Below are 11,995 nucleotides of genomic sequence, written 5' to 3'. Positions count from 1 at the left end.
AAAGGAGGAGGAGAAGGAGAGGGAGTGTATGGGGATAAGGATGGGTAGGCTTATGATTTCTTTTCTGCACACTGAGGAAGTCCCAGTCAATAAGCTACAAACAAGCTGTACAGGTAGCAATGCATAGAGCAACATCAGTTTATGTGCAGTAACAGCTTGTTCAGCTCTGCTTTATGCACTTAGGTTTTATGGAGGTCTACTGAATTTTGAGGGTAGCTGACTGATAACAATATCAGCAGCCTTATTTTTTCTTTTTAATTCTTCCTTAACTAGAAGAAGAGTCAGTAGGCTGTTGTGCCTACAGTTCTTAAGTGTGCAAGGCTGGAAAGCCTTAAAGCTCAACGTCATTGGAATGAAATGCCCAGTTATACAAGAGCCTCACTGATATATCCAGAGTCTCCAGGACTTTTGAATCAGCTTGAACTTATCAGGTAGGGATTTTGTTTCCTCAAAGCATTTTAATACCATGTTTGGAGTTGCATGTGGGTCTTTAGAGAGCTCTTAAAACAGGGAGAAAATGTAGCATAAAGTAGCATAAAGAAATTAAAATTATGTTTGATTTAGGCTAAATTTCACATAACTATCAGTCCCTTAGGAACATCTAGGTGAAGTCAGTGATTGAGTAATATTTTTTTCCTTACCTGCAAGGCCTACTAGTTTCATTTTATCCTTATCTTACCTTAGGTCACAAAAGAGAACAGAGCCCAAAGAAAAAGAATTCCATCCAAAATCCATGCTGCATCCAGAAAGTCATTTCTGGAAAGTAGATGGCAAACCAATCAAAATGTCTCATCAGCAAAATTAGTATTTATGAAATTAGTGATGGAGCAGAACAGTCAGAATGATTGCATTATAAACACTCAAAATGTAGGGGGAGGGAACAGAGATTTTGCTCATTTTCCCTCCCACTGCTAAAGCACTGTATTTAATTGACTTACAATTTTTTCCCTAATATATTTCTTTATGAAACCTGCCTTGAGCAACGGATATATGATTGTTCACCGAGGGTTGTGCCTCATTTGTTCCTGTAGATTGTGCCTAATTAACGCTAACTTGTCTGTACATAAAAAGTACAATAGGCTGTCCTTTCCAATTTAATTCCGACAGTTTAATCGAATCTGTATTCTTTCAAAAATAATTAGATCATTTACACTTCATTAACATGTAATGTAATGTTGAGGCATTCATCATAATGATTTCTTATTTTTCTTGTGCAATATTATCTCCTCTAATGAAACTGTTAACACCATGCATGTCTTAATTAGCTTTATCATATCACTGACAATTTCAGAGAGCTACATTTTTACAAATGAAATTAAATTAGTTAAATAGGTATATTTGAAGAAGAATATGCTCATTAATGCAAAAATATTAGAAACAGACTTACCTTTATATATACCATCTAGCAGATTCCATAATAATATTTTTTTCCATCTACTATGTCTTTCAGCAATGAGATGTCTCATATTCACAGATCACTGTTTTCTTTCCTTTTCCTAAACACAGTAGTGACAGGCCTGTCTCAAATATATTAAGCCATCATAGGAAACACTGATATTAAGGGAACAGAGACTGGAGAACAACTTCCTACCTCATCATCAAATGCCTTTAATTTTGGGAGGAGTTCTTTGCCTCTCACATCCAAAAGTGTTGTTTGTGTAATAAAGTTTGAATGGATTTTCTTGTTCCCTTTCTGAAGGATGTATTCTCTATATCCATGTTTGTAAACCTTGGCTGAAAATGAGTGGTGACAGGGTCTAATCCTGCATTTTACTAAGAAGCCACTATTTCTATGGGCCTGGAAAACTCCATGCTAGCATATACCTTTCAACAAGTATTTACAAGCCATTCACATTCTGACAACATTGCAATCTCGGATTGTTTGTAAATGTTAATATAAAACAAGTTGCCATGAAGCATCTCCTGGAAGGTACTGAGGACCCATAGACCCAAAAGCCAGTGACAATGCTGTACTCAGCATTCCACAGGAAGGATTCTGCACCTCCTGGATTGAGCTTTAAACTAGCTGAAGGTCCTAAAATGTTTTAGAGACAGATAAGCTTCTTTCCCTCAATTCTCACAGTCTTGCCAAGAAAAGGAATGTGCCATATTCCTGTCTACTGCAGCTGAATGAACATTGTGAAGCAAAACAAAAATTGCAAGCAATCCTTGGAATAAAATAAACAGATTTGTTGCTATCAATATTCATGATCTCTTTAATTTTGTTGTGCATGAAGACTTGTACAAACAATTATTTATTCAAAGAATTTTTCCTGAGCATGAAAAATCTGAGGATTATGTGAATAAAGACTGTGGGAGAAAATTTAGGAGAAAATCCATGTGACAAATCCCATATTTCATCCAAAAGTAGCCAGTGGCAAGCAGTAACATATATATATATATATACACACACATATACACACACGCACACAGACACATACACATATATATATATGTGAGCCCATCTGAGACTAATCTATCAGCAAGCTAAATTAAACAAAAATCAAACTATTTGCTATAAATAGATTCACCAGCACTAACTACTTCTACTTGCTTTGCAAATCTGAAGCAGAGATAATTGTATTCATTTCTCTTTATTTATGTACTGTCAAAGGCTGTTGTAAAAAGTCAGCTGGACCATTGATAATGATACTATCTTTGTATCCCAGAGGTCTCATCAGGCCTTTAAAAGAAAATGCTACAGATCACTTTTAATAAATCTTAATGCACCTTACTAAAATCCATGGACACAATACAGACCAAAAATCAAATTCTGACCCTTCCATGCTAACCTGCAATAGCTTTTAATTTTCCTAGTCCCGTTTTATATTTAAGGAATTATAGTATGTACTGAATCTTTATATTCTAAATTGATTTGTTTATCCTCTCTTACTAACACTTTGACTGTTGATTTGCAGATTTCTTGAGGCCTATTTTTTAAATAGCTGTGTAACTTTACCAAGGCCTATTACACAGCAGCAGAATGTCAGGAAAAGTTTTTTGCCTACTTTTTGAACTTAAAGCATGCAAATAAAATTTAAATTAAAAAGCTCTAGCCATTAAAAAATGGCAAATACTAGATTTAGGGTTTTGTTTATGAGTTAGATTCTTTTTTCCTTTTCCTAAGTTTGAAAATATAGAGTTTTAAGAGGTTTAGGGAAAACGTTAAGTGGGATACTTGCTGGCATCTTCATATAGAACCATAATGTTAACAGAATTATTCCCAGGTTTCCTGACTATTTTGGAAAAAGTTGTTGCCATATTCTCTGAATTATCACTTTAAAGTAGCTTGAATTGGTAACAGCAAATGTTATTTCTTATGAGACTTCTGTGCAACCTTTGTATATTTAGTGTTGTTTGATTCATTTTACTATACTGTTAGGGAAGGATGGGTCAAAACCAGCAATTCTAAAAATCTATAGTGAACTAGCATGCACCATGGGAGGTAGAAAAATGATATTAATTTTGAAGTTGAGAAAAATTCCAGCTTTTCCCAGTTCATCACAGACAGGAGACTTCAAATGTCCTGGTGATGGTGTCACAGCCTCTTTCAGTACTGTGAGATCAACTTCTTCATATCTTTCTACATTCTCCAAAGATATGATATCTTGACTAAGAAAACTACCAAATCTGAAAGTTTTTGGAGATCCTTTTTGAAAAAATTTGTCAAGTGTAAGACACAAGAATTCCTTCTCTAACCCATTCCTAAGAATGGATTGAGTTGTAGACAAACCTATTTAAATTAAAATCTCATCCATTTGCTATATGCATTAGGGAACAAAACATATCTATTTGTATTATGGTTTTATGTTGGTTAATCACAGGGGGTGCCTGTAGACATGCAAACAATTGAGTCAGGTAGATAAGAGATACATATGGCTCTTTCAGCACTTTTAAGATACTGAGCAAAACCTTTGGTTCTTTGTTTTTCTTTTTATTGTAGATTTTTATTTACAGGTATACAAGCATTTGCTAACGTCATACATTTGTTTGTGTGTATTTTGCTGGCCTATTTTGCATAAAAATATGTGCATGATAGGGAATAGGTTTAAACCTGGAGTTATGTGCTGACAGATTTCTAGAGGCAACTTTATTGTAGCTGCTCACACATTTCACCAGCCTTTCTGCTTGCTGCTAAGCTGCTTGATAGGCAGAACTTAAGAAATGTCCATTTTCCCAAAACAACTTGAACTGCTGACCAAGGTGAAGGAATTTCTAAAATTTATTTTGCATTTTATTCTGATAACACCCACCAGAGCTCTAGTTCACTACTCACAATTCTCATGTCAAAACACTTCACATTTTGGCAAATCATCCAACTCAATGTGCATTAGTTTGCAGAAGTACAGCTCACATGCATGGCACTTATTTCTATTTCAAGTTCATCCACTATGCCTTGAAAAATAAGTAAGTACTATGAACTCCTCAATCTACAGCAGTGAAAACTGAAACAGACATTAAAAATCATTTTTAGAAAGAAGTTGGGCAAACTGTAAAAAGTGCTCCCTGAACAGGCTCAGTGCAGACCACCATTTTCTTCAACAGAAAATTGTAAAGTTAGTGAAAATCAGGAAATTTAGGCCAACATCATGCATATGCTCTCAGATGTGCAAAATACAGAGCATCTACAGCTGAGCTGATCTCAAAAAAAAAAAAAAAATTGTCCTGATGTTCTCTAAGCTTTACCCTTACAACTGACTTGACACTTCAACTTGCCATTTGGTTTTCTTGGGTTTGTACCAATGTGTATTCTTTGTCTGTTTAAATAACACAATTTAAGTTTAATAAAGTTAAAATAATGGCAAAAAAATTATTTTGGCAAAAAAATTATTTTGGCAAAATAATGGCAAAATAAGGTTGAGTAAAAATAAGACATGCAATTTAATAGTATATTATATGAATAGAGCCCTAGTGGTAAGAGGCCCAAGTAAAATTACCTGCCAGATTATTCCATGAATAAATGAATGCCAGTTTTTACCAGCAATGTAGGAGTAAAATTCTTTAAAATATTAAGTGCACATTATTATTTTATTTACAACTATTTTCATCCATCTGCTGCAGCTGAGGGAACACAGAACCCAGATCTCATTCTGAGAGGAAATCTTAATGTTGATTTCTTCAGAGGCATTTCTCACACAACATATCTAAACTCTAGAAATCAGATGCAGCAATTTTTTCAGCCATAGAAAGAACCACCGGTGGAAGACAAACAGCTGATATCATTCTGTGTACACTTTTCAATAAATATGTTAATTTACCCCATGAACAGATTTATTTGAGTATGTAGTGTTATTTTTAGCTCTGTATTTGTGTAGTTAAGGCTTGATCCTCCCTTATCAAAGGAGTTATAAATGATTAACACATCTGTAAAATAAAACTCTTATTAATATGTCTAAGTATGGATTTAGAGCTCTATATTAAATAATCAAGCTTGGCCTTCATCACATTATGTCAGTTTACAGGTATTTGACATATTTGTGTTTGGATTAATTTTTTTTTTTTTAGATTCATTATTCTCTTCCAATAGTTATCTTTCAGATTCTCCATTACTTGGGTATGTGCCATGTCAGGTATCCTTGCATAATGATTTCTATGGGCCAGCTAAATTAAGTTCAGTTATTTATACAGTATCTATTTGATTTATGTCTATATTTGTTTGTAATTGTCTTTATAGTTGTTAGGTTAATTAGAGAAATAATAGAAAATATTTTTAAATGAAATGAATATATAGAAAAATACTGCATTGTAATATACAGTTTTATTTCCATAACCTGGTATGAATATCTTGTATTGCTTCCTTCCCACCTGAACATCTACTGGAACATATTTCAAAGGTACACAAAGGAGCCTTTTGCTTTTCTGCTAAAGTGTGTCCTGAAGATGTTCACTTGAATGTGTTCTGAAGATGTTCACTTCAGGTTTTTCAACATAATTGTTTGGTCTGGAACTATAAGTCCAGAAAAAAGAACCTGTTGTTCAACTCTTACATTTTTCCTAGATCTTGATTCTTCTTTCTTTTCCCCTCTCTTACTCATTTCTTCTTCCATTTTTTTTGCCACCAAGAAGCTTCTCCTAAGGTCACATGTTAATAGCAATGCCCCCATTCTGCACCTCCCTAATATGTAAGCATCTGGGCACAAATATGCTGAAGTACTGTGAGACCTTCTGAGTTACATGGTTAATGCTGTTCCTTCATTGATGTACTGAGAGCTCAGCACATTAGTAAACATTTTTCTGAGTGATGACCTTAAAGCTCTGCAAAAAAGTGCATCTCTCTTTCCCCGTATTTGACACTGCATCATCCCTCCTGAAGGCAGAGTTGTCCTTTTTGTGTCAACATCTTGCAGGGAAAAATCATAGTATCATAAAACAATTGGAATTAAGAAGGAACTCTAGAATATGTCTAGTCCAATATCCTGTCCAAAACAGATGTAAATTTAAAGTAAGATCATGTTGCCTAGAGCCTTGTCTAGTTAAATTTTAAAAAAAAAACCAAAAAAACAGTGAGGGGAGGAATTTGAAATACATTTGTGATTAGCTTGATACAAATATAGTAGAGCAGCATATTAGAAATCTGTCTTTTCTTCTCCTCCCAGCCCCACATTCCCCAACAAAGTGAACTTAAGAAAAAAATCTATTTGTTTTCAGGTGTTCTTGGGTTTGTTGCAGGTTTTTGGGTTTTTTTTTTTTTGGGGGGGGGATATTGTTTGGTATTGTGTTGGGCTTTTCTTGTTACAAGCCATCTAAAATTACTCCTGCTTTCTACTAGGTGTGTCACCACAACCATTCTTAGATATTTGCTGAGTGCAGAGAGATCTGGATTTTGTTTTGTCTTTTGTGTCTTTTTTAGTGGTCTGTTCAGATTTCTCCCCTGCACTGTTTAAACTGGTGTTGATCTATTTATGCAATCATACTGTGAAAGAGCCTGCTCACCACCATGGTGGCAGGAGCTACGCTAACAAAAGGGGCAAGAATCTGAATTGCTTCTGAGCTTAGTCTTTTGGGCCACTTTCAATCACACAGGCTTCTTCTCCCAGCCTTGTAAATCCCCCACTAGACTCTCTCCTTTACCTCACTCCTCTGAGGTGCCTCCCCACTGGGATCCAGGTCCAGCAAAATCAACCTCTCTGTTCACACCATCATTCACAACCAAAGCAGACAATGCTGCTTTTGCAGCTTCTTGACTCCTCTTTGGTTAAAACAGTTCAGTGTTGAACAGCTGGGGTCCCTCTCCTACCATATTCTGGAGCACTGGTGTAGTCAAAGCAGCTTTGACTAGTGAGCAAAACCATGAGTCTTGGGGGAAAGTGCAGGGAGGAGAAACTCTGATTTTATCCCTTCTTTAATATCTGCCCTCTGACTGGTGTTTTCCAGCTAAAAAAATCTGAACTCTCAAATCTGTTTCAGAAATCAAAGCCCAGAGTCTGTCTGCAGAGCATGATTCGCTCCAAAACACTTTTCTTATGTATAGATACTTCCAGTTCCTGCTTTCCCAGGCACACTCTGAGGTATTCTATCAAGTGATTTGCTGCTGTATTATTTTTAGGTGTGACTATCATGTGTTACAGGAAATTTATTACATGAAAATACAAAGGCAGGTAAGCTTTTATGTGGTCCTAAGTGGTGCCTGTAGCTCCCTGAGTTATAGATGAACCAGTTTGAATCCAAGTTGGTGGCTGAAGCTCACGCTCCCTTAGTTTCTGTGGCAGGACTGCTTTAAGCCAAGAGCAATAAAGCACAGAGATGTCAACACTTCCTGCATCAGCAGGCCTGGGGGCAGGCACAGTCTGTGGGCAGCAAGGTGGCACAGCCTAACACAGCAGAGAGGTTGGTGTAGTGGAGCTCTGCTAACCAGAGCAATACAACAGGGCCATCCACTTTTCTCAGTAAAGACAAAGAATAGCAGCTGCACTACATTTAGGAAAATGCTTTTCTTTATTTAGGTCAGGCCGCCAGAGATGTCGTCTTCATACATGTCCTATTACATGCAGAATAAAATTTCAAAATCTTTAAGAATAAACACTGATGCTTTAAAATGCCCTCTTTTCAAACAAAAAGCTCACTTAGTAAATATCCCAGAGCAGGACAAGGGCTGAATGAATCAGTTTGCTAAACCACATTTTAATCCTCTCTGGAATGTCGCTAGGCTTTCCCAGCTGATGTTTGCTCTAAACATTTGCACCAGGTTGTCACCTGTTATGCCAGCGTAATTCTAAAGTAAACCACAGTGATGTTACTGCAGTTTTGTCTGAGTGAAAGCAGCATCCTGCCGTTTGATGGCAAGATATTAAGGGGACATGAACTGTAACACCCTTTGCCTGTAGTAATTGTTAAAATCCAGACAGCATTGCTAAAATGATTAGAGAAGAACCCCTGAAAATACTTTTTGCAGTGTTTCTACAAGAGTCAGCTGCCCAGGTTTCACACTGCCAGTGGAAGGTGTCTGACAAGAGGGAGATCTCCTTGCCATCCATGCAGAGGGAGCCAGCAGCAACATGATGGAAGCAGTTACCTGGAACTAAAGGGGGATTCACTGAAATAAATATGCCAGGGGGCTTGGAAGGCTGAATTGGCTGCCATCTGAAGAGATGGCTTCACGGCCTGTTTACACACATTGTTGAATCCAGAGCATTGATTCTATGTTTGATCTGAAAAGAAATTAAAGCCCTGGTCTCATTAGATAACCGGTTATGGTTAAAGATCACAGGGAGACTCTCTCTTCCTTTGTATGTCACTGAATGGGTCTCAGCAGGCAGCTCCTTGTGCACAATTGATTTCAAGCAGAGTTTTGTCTGAAAGATGCTTCTAGATTATGGCAAGAAAGCATTCTATAATCCTTCTGCCAATGTAGTTATGTTTAACAGACATTCAACTCTTATCACTGATTGATAACACTTAACTCAAAACATATTTAAGCTTTAGGAATGTCAATATTTTGCCGCCAAGTGAAGGTGACCCTTGCTCTTCTTGTTTGCTAAGTGTGCGCAGTGGTTTGCTGGTAAATTTGTAAGGGTGGTTATGTGGGCAGGCTGTTATGGATTTGCTATCTTAGCCTGAAGTGTTTGCTGCTGATTATGTGATTAAATCAATAATAATTTCTGTTTGGATCCTGTGCTTCTGGATTCATCTTCTTTTTCATGTTGTGGAGCAGAACAATGGGCTCTTGCACTTGAGCCTGGAGTGCTTTGTTGTTAAAGAAATGCCAAAGGTACGGCAGGTGGCTTCCAAATCTCTTTAGAAAGCAAAATATTATAACAGCTCTACAGGTAAATAAACCAGTGAGGCCTTTGTGGCAAAGGAGGTGAACATGACAGGTGCAGAATAGGGGGCTCCTTTTAATCAATGCACTGTTTATTCTGGCTTACCTGAAGTAGTGCATATCCTGCCAAACTGCCTTCATTCCATATTAAACAGATATTCTTTTATTCTGATACAGAGTGAATTTACATTTAAACAGGCACAGCGCTCGCATTCACAGCATATGGTCATTCTAGCCACCCCGGAGGTTTTACATTACAACACAGGAGGTCTGTGTGATGCACTTCACAGGACAAAGAGGATTTCCTCTCTCTTTCTTTTTCACCCTCTCTCTCTTTTTCCTTCCCCCTTGCCCTCCTCCCTTGCCCCTTATACACACAGAGACACAGAAAACACCACCAAGCAAAGTATATTAGGAATTCCACAGCATTCTTCATGTAGTGTGAGCAATAGATCTACATCAGGAAAAGCAGCCTGCTTTCCTTAAGTTGCTCTAGGCTCAGAGTAGGGGGTTTTTCGCATTTCCTTTTTTTTGTTGTTGTTGCTTTTCTCCAGCAAAGGAAACCATCACACTTATTTATAATAACTCATGTATAATATGAACTACATTGGATGAATCTTCAACACTTGGAGGGGGATCCTTCTTTAATCCTTCTTTCCAAACTCCTTAGTGGCTAAAGGGGCTTTACCTTGCAAGCAACTTTTGTGCTGCTCAAGCTCTCAGCAGGAAAATCTGGGACAATTCAATGTCCCAGCGGAAATCACTAGGACACCAACAGATCTTTTAAAATCAGAACATCTGGTCAGTCACCTTATCCCATTTGGGTAAACAGAACTTTCTTAATCCGGCTGTGTTAGAAAACTGATTGAAACTGAAGGTAGTTTAATGGTTATAGGATAGCACTTGGCTAATGTTTTAACACTGGGAGCAGAGCACACTGTGATGGACAACAACTGTGCTAATCAGTTCTTTTAAACAACAAGTTGCTTGTAGCAATGTTAAATATCACTTTTTAAAAATGGCACAGCAACCTCAGGGAACATGTTCTTCTCTGCTTATAAAAGAGGAGTTTCCTAAGGTGATCATTCATCTATTAACAGAAAAAGGCACTGCTCATTCAATACATTTAATTAGCACTAGAAATTAGCACTAGAGCTCATCTCAAAACTGTTTCAGAATTCCTACCAAGCTCTCATGTTAGGGCCACATGGATGGCATTCTCATAGCGCAGGTAAAATAAGCAAGGAGTGAAGGAGAGATAAAAAACTAAAGGGTAGAAAAATATTTTTTTAATTAAGGTTGGAGAAAATGAAATATCCAGACTTTTGAGGAAGGAGAAAGTTTGTCTTCAGCTGCATCAGATACTATGATGAAATTCACTATAGTAATATGAAAATATAAAAATACTGCAGACTAAATGTTTGAGTGTGTGTGTAAAAAAAATCGGCACTGTAAGTGGAAAACTGAAAGACAGCAAAAGGCGTTTCCATATTGATATGCAAGTTTTATAGATCCCAACAGCATAGCTTTCTTCTCACCACTTCCAAGTGTATTAAAAACCCCTGATTCCATATGCAGGGTGCTTTTTCAAAACAGTTTTAAGCAGGCAGTTCTGTACTGTAAACCTCCGCACTAAGCTTATCCGCAACACGGAGAACTGTCCCTGTTTGTTTGTGCATTCAGGCATCTGAGTAGGATGTGTCCCACAGCAGCCATCTGTGTGTGACCTTTGTCAATGGAGACGTGCTTCAAGTGTACCTGGGGTGCAGGGTTAGGTCTGCAGCTGGGGAGAAGGGGGATGGAGGCCCCCACTACCCAGGGGTCAGTAGTGGGGGGTTACCCCACTAACCCACTTTGTGGGTTTCTATCAAATTATTTGCTACTCATAGTGGAAAGAAAAGGTGGATTACTGCAGGAAGAGACATTATTCATAATTTTAAAAGATATTTGTTGTGAAAATAGTAAAATCATCTAAGCCTAGGGCAGATAGAGGGAAATTCATGGTTCCACAGTCTCGGTTAGATCAATGTTTACAGCAGGGGAGAAAAAAGTAAGAAACAAAATAAAACAAAGAAAGCTATGCTTGTCTTGGCTCTCCTCATTGTAAATCAGGACAACTCCACTCAAGTCTGATTTACACCAGTGTATGATCAAAATTGATCCTACTGGAGTCACAGTTAGACAAATATTTTCAGAGAACCTTATTCACAAATTTTAGGGACACTGACACTAATTGCTGGCCTTGAAGAGGAATGATCATGACTTGGTAGTTTCCTACTGCTCCAGGTGTGATGTTTTTCAGTGGTTTTGTTGTTCAGAAAAGATAACAGTGAGAAGGTTTTGGTGAAGGCTTCAAGGGAAAATTCACAGATAAAAAAGGCAGAATCTGGCCCCAATTATGAAACCAGCTGTGTTATACTAATATATTAATATACTAATTGTTATACAATACATAATTGTTGATGTTATACTGATATATTAATATACTAACTCATTGCTAGTGCTGTGCTCTTGAGGAAATGTGGAAAATGGAAAACAAACTACCAAAAAGGAACTGAGAGGGGAAAATACCAGATGTACAGTACATAAACAGGATCCTTAAGTGAACAGCCAGTCTGTGTGAAAGGGATGTTGTCCCATTTCTGATGCTGTGCTGGTGGTTGACATCTGCCTATGTGAAACCCTCACATCTCCAGAGAATGAAATGGCTGGAATGCCTCAGATACACAGAATCCT

The sequence above is a fragment of the Molothrus ater genome, chromosome 1 (assembly GCF_012460135.2).
Source record: "Molothrus ater isolate BHLD 08-10-18 breed brown headed cowbird chromosome 1, BPBGC_Mater_1.1, whole genome shotgun sequence".
NCBI lineage: Eukaryota > Metazoa > Chordata > Aves > Passeriformes > Icteridae > Molothrus > Molothrus ater.
The sequence above is the reverse complement of the archived record's forward strand: the minus strand, read 5'-3'. Positions refer to the sequence as shown.